This window comes from Typopeltis vanoorti, chromosome 6 (genome assembly GCF_054136105.1).
Source record: "Typopeltis vanoorti isolate ZY-2024b chromosome 6, IOZ_Tvanoo_1.0, whole genome shotgun sequence".
Classification (NCBI taxonomy): Eukaryota; Metazoa; Arthropoda; class Arachnida; order Uropygi; family Thelyphonidae; genus Typopeltis; species Typopeltis vanoorti.
This window is the reverse complement of record NC_143554.1, coordinates 157,764,515-157,777,853: the sequence shown is the minus strand read 5'-3', so window position 1 is coordinate 157,777,853 and position 13,339 is coordinate 157,764,515. Positions and strand designations below refer to the sequence as shown.

Here is a 13,339-nt window from a genome sequence, read left to right as displayed (position 1 = left end):
AGTTGAACAACCTCTTCTGCATGTATCACCCTCACCCTAACTGTATTCAGAAGAGTTATTCTTTCATATTCATTCTTTCTTTCACTTGCAGCATATCAACAGCATTCTTTAGCTTGCCAGTTTCTTTTCATACTCAGAGTTAGCTTTCTGTACAACCGTTGTGACCCTACTGGGCTGCTGCTGCTGCTGCTTATAATTTTCATAACAGACATCATTATTATGCAGACAGTATTCCTTCCACATTAGTTTCTTACAAATGGATGTATAATCTTTATAAGATTACACATCCATTTGACTCCTACCCTATTTATTCTTTGAACTCTCGGGATACATTCTGATATTGCATCATTTTAAGTATTTTTTTTTAATGCTTCCTATGCATTGTCGATATTTTTCTCATCCAGCAACCAATATCATTCCAATGAACTCAGTATACTCCTCAGTTGGTCATAATTTCCTGCTTTGTAGTTTAGCAGATAACCTTTTCTGAATGGAACATTCATAAACTTAGTCACTTCCCAAGTGAGTATGGCATGATCATTGTCACCAACAGGAGGAAAAAAAGTTACATCATTAACTGAAACACCCTCTGACACTATAATCAAATCTAACTCTCTTAGACCTTGTGTTCCTTTTGTCACATGCTGCTTGCAGAAGTTGTTCTGCAACAGGTCTGTAAATTCTGTAACGTCATTATTTGGGGTTTCCCATAGTCTCATAATCATAGCAGACCCTGCAGCAAGTGAGATAAAAGTGCTATAAAGAGGAAGACGCTATCTAAATGTTCTTTTGTCTCTTGTCTGCAGTCTGCATGACACAGTTGGACAACTTGCAGATCTCTGTTCTTCTCTAGTACCTTATAGGTGCACACATCTACATACACATTTCCACTTTCATGGGTCCGAACAGGATGAACACAAAGTCAAAATGATTCTCTGCTCATAATCATTTCATTGATAATTCCCATCCTGAGCACAATTATATAACATTGCTTCTCTTATACTCATGTTCTCCCCATTCCTCCCATTATAATTTAAGTTTCCCTTACTCTCTGTGTTAGGTCACATACCAGTTATTAGTTTTTCAAGACTCCTGATATCAAACACATTCAGGTGTAGACTGTCCCTCTTATACAAATCTAGTCTTCCCTCAAATTAATTCCTAAAAATGGATCATTTTTAGAAATAAATCTCTATATAATTTTCTATATTTCTATGTAAAAGCTGGGTGTTGTTGGGGACCTAACAGAAGAGTAAGAAATAAATTCCAGATATGTAGAAATTCTTTAGGAAAATATAGCGAAAAGAGGCAAAGAGGTTACATTTGTTTAGGATATGTACCCAACGAATTTCAGGGCATTCATTACTAACACTATGGTTTCAATATCAAGGTATGTGTAAATCTACATGCAGAGAACACAACAAATAAGAAAGTTACTATCAATTATGTTATTCCTGAAGTTATGTTTTCAGATTAGTTCAGGAAAACAAGGGAACACAGGGAATTTGAAATAGGATGGATATGACCATGTTAAATATTATTATTATCCAGGCCTCCATGGAGTCAAAAGACTCATCATGGGAGGTTGTTTTTAGGAAAAACAAAGTCCACCATACCACTCCTTGAACCCATTAACCGTCCCTACCCCAACCACTCTCTCAGGCAATGCATTCCAAGGTACAACCACCCTCCATGCAAAGAAACCACTACTCACCCTCTTGTGCACAGCCTCCTTTCGTAACTTCCAGGGATGGCCCTTTGTCATCGCTCCTTCCCGCCGTTCCACCAAGTGAAAGAACTCTCCAATGTCTAACCTGTAACTGCCTCTCAACAGTTTAAAAGTCCCAATCATATCGCCTCTCCTTCTTCTATTCACTAAACTCTGCAGTCCACATTCCCTCAGCCGATCCTCATAACTAACATTGTACAGTCCTGAAACCATCTTTGTTATCCACCTCTGTACCCTTTCCACAGTCAATTTATTCCCTTCAAATCCTGGGGACCAAATCTGAGAACAATAGTCTAAGTGTGGTCTGATCAGGGCCTTATACAACGGAATGATAACTCTTTTATCTCTGCAGGTCAGCGTCCTTCTCAGTATTACAGCAATCCTCTGAGTTGCCCTACCACCTTTGCAATATGCTCCCTGAATTTCAGTTTTCTATCAATCATCACACCTAGATCTCTTGTCTCCCCTACCTCCTCCAATTGAGTACACATCCTCCCATCGATGGATCCCAAACCTCAAGACTTTACATTTTGAAGAATTGAACCAACAACCCCATTTATTTGCCCATCTGTCTAGTTTATTCAAATCTTCTTGCAGGGCTGCTACATTTGCACTGTTACTAATAACCCTTCCCAACTTCATGTCATCTGCAAACAACTGAATGTCCCCTTGGAATCCATTGACAATATCATTGATATAAAGATCGAACAATAGAGTTCACAATACTGAGCCCTGTGGAACCCCACTTGTAACCTTCTGCTTCCTTGATGTTGCCTCATCATACACAACTCTCTGATACCTATCAGTCAACCAATCCTGAATTCATTTGACTAATCCGACATTTAAACCCATGTGCTGCAACTTAAGTATCAGCTTATCATGTGGCACCCTGTCAAACACCTTTGCAAAATCCAAAAAAATGGCAGTATATGCCTTTCCCTCATCAACTGATCTTGTCACTTTATTATAAAAGACAATCATATTACTAAAGCAAGAGCGCCCCTTAACAAATCCATGTTGATTCTCACAGATAACATTACCCTCATCTACCCAACACTGTACATAGTCCTTCACTAATTTCTCCAAGACCTTAACAACTACTGATGACACACAAATAGGTCTATAATTAGACACTTCCAGTCTGCTATCGCCCTTATGCAGCAGTACTATTTTACCTTCCTTCCATTCCCTGGGTACCTCTCCTTCAGCCAGACTTTTATTGAAAAGCCAGGTCAATGGAGCTGTCAGTTGTTTAGCACATTCTATCAAAACCAGTGATGAAATGTCATCCAGTCCAACAGCTTTATTGGCATCCAGAGTACTCAGTATTTGGAACACACTCTCCTCTTGCATCTCTAAACTCTGATCCTGCCCTATCCCTCTAGTATTGAAACCTCCTCCAGGATGAAATACTCCAATAAAGTGCTCATTGAACAACTCCACTATGTCCTATGCATCAGTCACTCTATTCCCATTTTTGTACCACAGTGTCATTCTTCCGCAATCGTTTCTCCTCCTACTGGCCACATAGCTAAAAATTCTCTAGGATTTTCTTTAGATCTTAGTGCCAATCTCTTCTCATATTCCAGTCTTGCCTTCCTCACCATTCTGGTCACTCTCCTGGCCTGCATCTTATATTCTTCGTGTATCTGTCCTCTACCCCCTCCTTGTATATCTTCCATAATCTCATTTTCAACTGCAGTTCCTGTTTGACATCGTTTGTCATCCACTTTACGCAAATTGTGTCCGTTTCTTCACCCGTAGAATACAGCTTACTATTGCTGCTAACAAATATTCTTTCACAATTTCCCAAGCATTAATGATATCCTGGCCTTCCAATTCTGCCCTCCATGGAACTGTCCTTAGTTGATACCTAAGACTAAAATAATCACCTGCCTTATAATTCCACATACGTTCCCTTTTCTTTGATACACCTGCATGTCTGTTCATCTTCCAAGTCAAAACCACATGGTCACTCTCTCCAACAGGTGGGAGAGATGTCATCTCACTTATTATCAATTCTTCTGATGTTATGACCAAATCTAAAACTCTTGTTCCCTCCATCACATGCTGCCGAAGACATTTGTCCCTCAAAAATTCTAGAAATTCTATCCCCTTCTTACTACTTGCATTTTCCTCTTCCCAGCTTATACTGCTGTAGTTAAAATCTTCCATAACAATCATTCGTCTTGCACTTGCCAAGCTCAACTGCCTAATCATCTCCTGGTCTCCACCCTCTGTGCTCCCTGGTTTATAGCAACATCCCAATAAATATCCTGTCTTGGCCACTTCTACCTCACACCATATGCTTTCAAGGCCTCTACTCTAAGAGGACATAAGTCATCACTTATCATAAGCAGTACTCCATCACCACATTTTCCTTTCCTATCCCGCTGAGAAATGCTGTACCCTGCCACTTCAATTCCGGCTATTATATCATCCTCCGTCAACCACATCTCACAGATCCCAATAATCTTTGGCCAGGTTGATGCTATCAGCGCCACCAATTCATTTCATTTATTTCAGATACTCCTGGCATTAGTATAGAGCATAAAAATGTCACTGCTTCTATGCCTATCACTGTCCCCTCTTGATCCCCCCCCATGGGCTCAATGTTTCCTGACATCATCCTCCTTCCTCCAAGCACCCATTCCCACAAGAGGCCATCCCTGCTACCATCCACCCTGGGAATTCTAGTTTCCCTGTATTGACACACTGACTTGTTCAGAAAACAACAATCTTTCCAGATGACTTCGTCCTTCCTCATTTAAATGCAAGCCGTCTCTAGCATACGGTTCCCTTCTGTCTTCAAATGCCCTCCAAACATCCCAGTATTCCAACCCTCTCTTCTCACACATTCTGGATATTATGTGATTCAGTATTGCTGCTCTTCTGCTCAGCTTGTCACTATCATACCTGGGCAACACATACACAATCTTCCCTCTCTGCGTTTTGTTTTGCACAACTTAAAGCAAGAATCTCAGATCTCTCGCTACCTGATCATTTACACTGCCTCTCAAGTCATTCATGCCCACCATCACAATCATCTCATCCCCTTTCACCCCTCTTAATTGCCGTAGCCACATTCTCTATTGTTCCTCCAGGCAAACACTCCTCAAGCATCCTATCTTGCACACCACAGATCATTGAGTCACCATACATTACACCTCTCACCATTCCCTCTCTCTCCTACTGCTTCCATTCTCTCCTCCTCCATCACTCCCATAACTCTCTCATTTCCTCTCTTCCACTTATCCTATTCTCTCCTCTTGTGTTATTCCCATACCTCTTATATAGAAATATTAATGGAGAAAAAAAAATTAAAAGAATTTGAAAACAAGAATCAAATCTTAAAGATCTAATGCAAAATCTAAACTAATATGGTATTTATCCAAGGAAGCATAATGTCAGCCTGGTTTGCCATGTGGTTAGTGTATCTGTTTTTCAATGAATTAATAGGCTGTGGATTTGAATCTTGCCATGGTATGGATGTTTGTGACTGTTGGTGGGCAGATGCATTTCATCACCCAGTATGAGACCACTGCCCTGCTTACTGGAAGCCTGAGTGATTGAAAAAGTTCCATCTTTGGTCCATAGAGCAGGGTTTCTGGGTTATGTAAAAAATAATAATACCAAAACAGATTTAAAAAAAATCCTAATCCACCTATTCTCTAAATGGACTACAGGAAAAAAAAAAATTCATGGGTAGAAGCCATATAAAAAAAAACAGAGGTGTCTACAGGGAAAGAAAAATCAGAAATTCATCATGTTAAGTTAAGGAGATAGTGATAGGAACTGAGAACCTCCAAGGAGTCACAGGACTCTGTGGGAGCTCCATGTTAGACAACATAGTCTATCATAACAGTCCTAAAACCCTTTACTGTTCATACTCTCACTACCCTATCAGGAACGGCCCAAACCAACCTACTGTAGGTTAACAGTAGCAAAAAGCTACTGTTAACCTATTTCTAACCATTTCCAACATTCAGGAATGGTCCAGCTTACTCATTCCTTCCTCTTGTTCTACCATATGAAAGATTCCAAGTGATTCCTATACTATTTCTTCTTCTTCTACAGCTTCTCCCACTTAAGTGGGGTCACTGTTGATGATGAGTCTCCTCCACACCTTCCTGTCTTGGGCTGTCACCACATCCAAGTTCTTCATCCTCAAGTCCTCTTCTACCAGCTCCCTCCATCTCTTCTTTGGCCGCCCACGTTTCCACCTTCCTTGCACATCCATCTCCATGACTCTTCTTCCCACATATTCGTCCTCCCTCCTCATCACATGACCAAACCATCTCAACCTTGCCTCCTGTATTTTCGCTCCTAAGTTCGTAAATTTCACTGTTCCCCTTACATAGTCACTTCTCAGACGACCCTTTCTGGTCACACTGCACATCCACCTTAGCATTCTCATCTCTGCTACTTCCATCCTGCTGATGTTATTTTTCCTCAGGGCCACAGTTTCTATAGCATATGTCATAGTTGGCCTCACTACTGTCCTATAAATTTTGCCTTTCAGATTGATCGGCACTCTCTTATCGCATAACACTCCAGCTATCTCCCTCCAGTTCCTCCAACCCGCTTGTATCCTGCATCCCACTTCCTTCTCAGCTCCTCCATCTTCTTCCACTGTTGAACCTAAGTATCTAAAGTCTCTCACCTTCCTGATGACATTTCCTTCCAGCTCCAGACCTGTCCACCGCCCACTGTGCAACACATATACTCTGTCTTACTTCTGCTCAGTCTCATACCTCTCTCTTCCAGTACTTTTCTCCATCTTTCCAGTTTAGTTCCCGCTTCTTCTCTTGAATCTGCACACAGCAAGATGTCATCTGCATACAACATTGTCCAAGGCGCATCTTCTCTCACCTCCTGTTACCACCTCCATCACAATATTAAACAGAAACGGACTTAATGCTGACCCTTGATGCAAGCCAACTGTTGCTTGAAAACTTTCTGTCTGTCCCAGACAGGTCCGAATACTTGTCTTCACATTTCTGTACATTTCCCGCACCAACCTGACATATTTCTCCGAAACCTTCTTCTCCCTCAGACACCTCTAGACTTCTTGCCTTGGCGCTCTATTGTATGCTTTCCCCAGATCAATTAATGCTGGATGTAGCTCCCTTTGTTTCTCTCAATAGTTTTCCATCATCTGCCGTAACCCAAAGATAGCATCTGTTGTTGATCTACCAGGCATGAAGCCAAATTGTTCCTTTGCAATCTCCACCTCCTTCCTCGATCTATCATCAAGAACCCTTTCTAGGATTTTCATTGTGTGGGACATCAACTTTATTCCTCTGTAATTTTTACAGTCTTGTGCATCCCCTTTACCCTTGTAGATGGGGACAAGAGTACTCTCCCTCCATTTCTCGGGTATATTTTCCTGTTGGCAAACTTTCATGAACAGGTCCCACAGTAGATCATTTCCCTCTTCCCCCAGTGCCTTCCATACCTCCACTGGAATTCAGTCAGGGCCCACTGATTTTCCATTCCTCATCCTCTTCATGGCCTCCGTCACTTCCATTCCACTGATGTTCTGCACCATCCCCTCAGAAGGCTGCCCATCTTCTCTGTGAGACTTTGCATTTTCCTCATTCAAAAGTCCCTCAAAGTATATTTTCCATCTGTTTCTTATGTCTACATCCCTCCACAATACTCTTCCTTCAGCGTCTTTGATCTGCCTCACATGTAAGATGTCCTTTGCTGCTTTATTTCTACATCTCTGTTTCTTTATTTTTTATTCATTATTTCTCTGTCCTTCCTTTGTTTCTAATTGATCATACAGATCTTGATATGCCATAGCCTTCGCCTGTGCCACAACTCTCTTGGCTTCTTGCTTTCTCTCTCTCTCTGTACACCTCTCTGTCCTTTTCCACTCTTGACTCATCCCACTTCTGCTTTGCCTTCCTCTTAGCTGTCACTGCCACTTGTACATTATTATTCCACCACCAACCCTCCTTCTGCTCTCTAATCTTTCCAGATGTCTCACCAAGCAGCTCGATTGCACAACTCAGGATTACTTTTGAATTATGTTTCCACCAATCTTGTACACTTTCCAGTCATTCCGAAATCCTCTCTAATCCACCTTCTCCCTAAAACGATTCCTCACACTCTCCTCTTTTAAGCGAAACCACTTAATTGTCTTCATCCCATGGCATCCAGAGGTCCTTATATATCTTATATATTAATATTATATATATATTAATATATATAATATTAATATTAATCTTATATATTAATATATTAATCTTCTTATATATTAATCCTATACTATTTCTCAATAGTTTAAATGCATCAATTATACCACCTCTTCATCTGCATTCCACATGTCCCCCCTCCCCATCCATCCTCATAACTAGCACTGTACCTGATATTTTGTTATTCACTTCTGTATCCTCTTCGAGATCAATATACACTCTTCAAATACTGATGACTGGATCTGAGCACAGTAATTCAGATGTGATCTAATCAGAGCTTTATACAATGGAATTACCTCTTCTATCTCTGTTGGTCAATTTCTATCAATCACTACTCCACTGCCTTTTCCACTTTCTCTGTCAACAAAGTATGTAGTCTCCCAATGATTGAGAACAAACTTCAAGACCTTACACTGTTGCATTATAATGACACCTTCCCACCCCCAATTCCTTGGTTTATCTGTCCAGCTTATTCGAATCCTTCTGAAGGGCTATCACATCAGCACTATTACTAACAACCCTTCCCAGCTTTGCATCATCTGCAAATCTTGTAATTGATTGAGTAGAATTTTAGACAATTTGTCAAGTCCTGTGGAAATGAACATCACTAGGCAATGGAATTAAGACTGCATATATGATTTTAGGTTTATTCCATAGGACCATGGAAATGAAATAATTCCAGGATCCTGAAATAAGACTAAAATCTTACGTAATAGCAGATTTCTTATGGACAAGAAATCTGCTATTACGTAAGAAAAGACATTTCATAAAGACGTCTTTATAAGAAAGTTTGGGAAGTGTTATTTTGCCATGAAAACTTAAATAGATCAGAAGATATATATATATATATATATATATATATATATATATATTCTCTCTCTCTCTCTCTATATATATATATATAGGAAATGCAAGAGGAAAAGCAAGACATGGCATAGAGAGAATAGATGTTGGGAGTAGTAGTGAATGGATATATCAGGATGATCAGCATAGAAATGGAATAGATAGGGGTGCGAGTTGGGTAGATGAGACTGAGCTGATATATGTGGTAAGTGGTAATAAAGGTGATTAGGCAGGGGAAGGCATGGTGGGAAAATCACAACCAGCAAATGGCTTAGGTAGGACTGGTTATAGACCTAAAAGTGAACTGCTGTTTTTATTTACAAATGCCAGGAGTACGGGAGATGACCTGGGATACAGTGAGTCTACAGTTCGGACTATATTAAATAAGAGTAAAGAATACAAAGAACAAGGAAAAGTTGCTACTGCTACAAGTACAAGAAATATTCAGATAAAAGCTCTTAAAATTTTAAATCACTGAAAGAGATCAAATTTCAAGAGGAATGCGAAAGCTTTATTGTGAGTTTAGGATGGTTTGACCATTTTAAAAATCGAGCTGACTATAATGTAAGAATAACTGGGGAAGCTGCTAGTGCTGATAAAGATTCTGTGAACAAGTTTCCTGAAGAATTGCAAAAGATAATTCAGTAAGGTGATTATGACGATTGTCAAATATTCGACATCGAAGAAACTGGTCTCTTTTGGAAGCATATGCCAACAAAAACTTTCCTAGCTAAAACTGAAGCATCTTAAATATAAAGTATCTAAAGATCATCTTATGCTTTTATTAGGAGCCAATGCAGAAAGTGACTTTAAACTCGAGCCTATGGTTAGTTTATCATGTGCAAAATTAAAGATCTAATATTATTGAAGAAATCAGCACAACTGAAAAAGAACTTGGATTTAATGAACCGGATAATAAAGATGTGAGAAACTTGCTCGATTTCCATTCTGAGCAGTTAAGCGAGAATGATCTCCTTCAACCAGAAGAACAGCATGCATATGAAGAAGATAAGGAGTGCAAACAAGAAAATGATAACTAAGAAGCTAACTGCAAAAGAACTTGAGCTAGTTTTCAATCACATTGAGCATGCTAAGGAAATTTTGTTTGATGCTGATCCTGATATGGAATGAAGCTTTGAAGTCCGCTGAAATCTTGATAAAGTAATCACCAGCTATTGCAAATTGCATGACAAGATAAAAATGTTGAGCACTATTCAAACATCTTTACTTAATTTTTTTTTTTTTTTTGTAAAAAAGTAGCTCAATCAAATGTTTAGACATTAAATAAAAATTTAAGCAATTGATTTTTATTAACTTTGATGATTTTATTCTCTAATATAGCTTATACTGTAATTTTTTTTTTTTTTCAGATTTGAGCTAACTGATGGATGAATTATAATTAATCTTACTGTTTATTGTATTTGCTTAATATGATTTCACTTAGCGTGCATTAATCGATGGATTAATTAATCATGTTAAGTGAGGTTTTCCTGTATAAGCAAACAGTTTGTACTAAAATAATCTTTTGAACGTAGTTAATGGTCTATCTCCATGAAGATGCCCACATGTTGGATGAATATATTGAAGTTTTTAAATAAATTCACATAATTTTTGTTGCATGTGTAAGCTGTGAAACTTACTTTAATACATCTATTGCACATGTTCCATTAAAGCTCATAATCCCTTATCTCTACATGTGTATGTACTTCTTATCACAGCAGCAATATTATGCACAATCTTTGCAGCACTTGCAACATATCCTCTAAACTTCAGTTCAACCATCACTCCAAAACCTCGAATCACATCCACTTTCAGCAGTGCCACCAATCCAGTACCCCCCCCCCCCCCCCACACACACACATATATATATTATTAAGAGGATTTAAAGCCTGGGGAAATAGTTCATTTGAGGCTGTCTGATGTGAGATAGACAAATTGGACAAAATATATTGTTAGTTGCTGCTATAGACCAAGGGATCCAGGAAGATGTAGATGTCATGCACCAGCAGATTAACACAATGAGTGAAAGCTGAACAATTTATTTTGTGTATGAACTACAGAAAACTTAAGAGCATATATATAAATTATTAAAAACACATTTAAAAATAGACATTAAAAGAATAGACATTAAAAAAAAAAAAGGGTAACATAAAAATGCTACTTGCATAAAATGTCAAATCCGTGACTAATATACTTTAAAGCTGCTTCATTACACTACATTAAATCTTCTCAGGTACATATATTAATGTCTATTAGACAACATTGCAAAAGATGTTCCATGATTTGTGTTTTGCCACATGAGTAGCTGTCATCGTCTGTGTAGCCACATCTGACCATATTCTGCTTTGATCTGCCCATTTCAGAACAAACTCTATTCAATGTCTTCCATCTTTGCCAGTCTAGATGCAAGCCAAAAGGCAGAGCCCCCCCACCCCCAGTAATATTATAAATTCAGGTAAAACAAAGATAATGAAAATTGGAAGATATCCAGAAGATATACAAATAACACTTAATCAGGAAATCATAACAAGTTAATGGTTTTAATTACCTAGGAGCATACTTGACTTGAAATTTAAATTACATAGCAACAATAAAACACTCTCCATGCCATGGTCAATGATGAATAAACTTAATAAAATTTGGAAAAACAAAGAAAATTCCTACAACTCAAAAAATAAAATTATATGAAAGTATAATACTACCAATAATATTCTCTATGGGACAGAAACTTGGACCTTTAAAAAAAAAAAAAAGAACAAAAGCAGAGAGGAAACTCTTGGCTTTTGAAATGAAATACATCAGGAAAATAAATAGAATTCATTGGACAGAACATAAGACTAATGCACAAGTGTTATAAAATTTGAATATCCCTAGCTCAACAATTCTTAACATAGTTTAAAAAAAAAAAAAGCGTTAACTCTGTTGGTTTTTGGGTACATTGCACAAATGGAACTAGACAGGCTTCCTTGCCTGGAATTTGAGGGCACAATGGAGGGTACAAGACCCAGGAGAAGACTCAAATCAACATGCACTAGAACTGCACTGGAGTTTCAAAGTTGTTGGCATATGAAAGAGATTGCTTTGAACAGAGAAGGTTGGAAGGCTCTTATCCATGAGGCACTCAGCCCTCTTGAGGACAGAAGAGAAGAACCATTCTTCAATGAGGTTTGTTAACTTTGCCAGTTTGAACACTAGTAAAACAGTTCTGCCTCATTTTCCACAAAAAGAACCCTTTTCTTCATCTTACTCTTGACAAAACCCAATCTCTATACGAGATCTTTCTCTGTCTTCTTGGGATTACTCTATCATCAAATCACTCTTACCATAAGCACATTTCAACTATTGCTTCCTCAGCATCCAAAAAATTAGTATCTCTTTTGCTCAAGGTGTTAAGTATCTTCTACTTGCATCATCGTCAAATACTTCACAGCCAATGTTCATCCAAACTGGCATTCCCCATCCTTTATTAAATTCACGGAAACACGTGCAGCAATTATTCAATATTCCTTCACAGTTCAACTCCAAACACACAAAACAAATTTCTCCTTCTTGCTCATCTGTTTGCCTGCTGCACCTTGTAACATTCCCCCCCCCCCACATCTTATGAGTTTCTCAAGAATTACAATACACAACTCTCCAAACTGAAAGCAAACAAATTCTCTCTTTCCTATCCATTTATTAATGTATTATAGATTGGCCAACCTCTGCATATATATATATATATATATATATAATTGGCAGTAATCCTGCTATGGATATACAGAAAAATCAATTAAACAGTGCATTGAAGAACACATTTGAGATACTGAATACCACAGAAGTGAAGCCTCAGCTTTGTCATCGCACATGCTCTCTTCAGCTAATCCACAAGACGCTTCGTAAATGAGACATTAAATTTTATGGGATAAATCAGAAGTATTACACCATTGCTATGACAAAATAGAGAAAATCTGGGAATTTTTGGAAATAGCATTAAATCCTATTTTATGTCCATCCTAGCCTTCATCAATCCACGTGAATGTGTAAACGTCCACGTGAATTAATAAAGGATTAATGAACGCTCTGAACAATTACAAATATTTTAAAAAACAGTCTCTTTTATAACTATACAGTATTTGTCACCTTTGTTAATTCTCGTTTTTTTTTTTTTTTTTTTTGTATATTTACACCTGAAGAAATTGTGTGAAATTAGGATAAAACATCATGTTGCAAATTAAAATAAATGTTACTCTGGTGTTCTGCCTTATAAACTTTAGTCAAATATATATATATATATATATTTAATGGCAATCAATTTCAACAGACTCCTTAAAGTCTTTTTGAACTAAACCTGACAAACAGTTGCCTGCATTTGATTACTGTCAAAGCTGAACTCAGTAACAATTCAACTGGAAATAACAGCTGGTAACCACCTACAATTTAATATGAATCCATTCAAGCTGTAACAATGGGCAACCTTTACTGGTACACAGGCCATATTTTATTATTACTTGACACCTCCCAGGAGTCCAAAGACTCACTAAGGGTGCCTACTCTACAACTCTGTCTCCACCACTCAATCTAC

The 13,339-nt window shown here is 38.2% G+C and overlaps 1 protein-coding gene across 1 annotated transcript in view; it reads right to left on the bottom strand.

Annotated features, from left to right (window-relative positions):
• Positions 1-13,339, bottom strand: part of ric8a (ric8 guanine nucleotide exchange factor A) — a 340,114-nt gene that overhangs the window by 31,314 nt on the left and 295,461 nt on the right. The window lies entirely within an intron of this gene.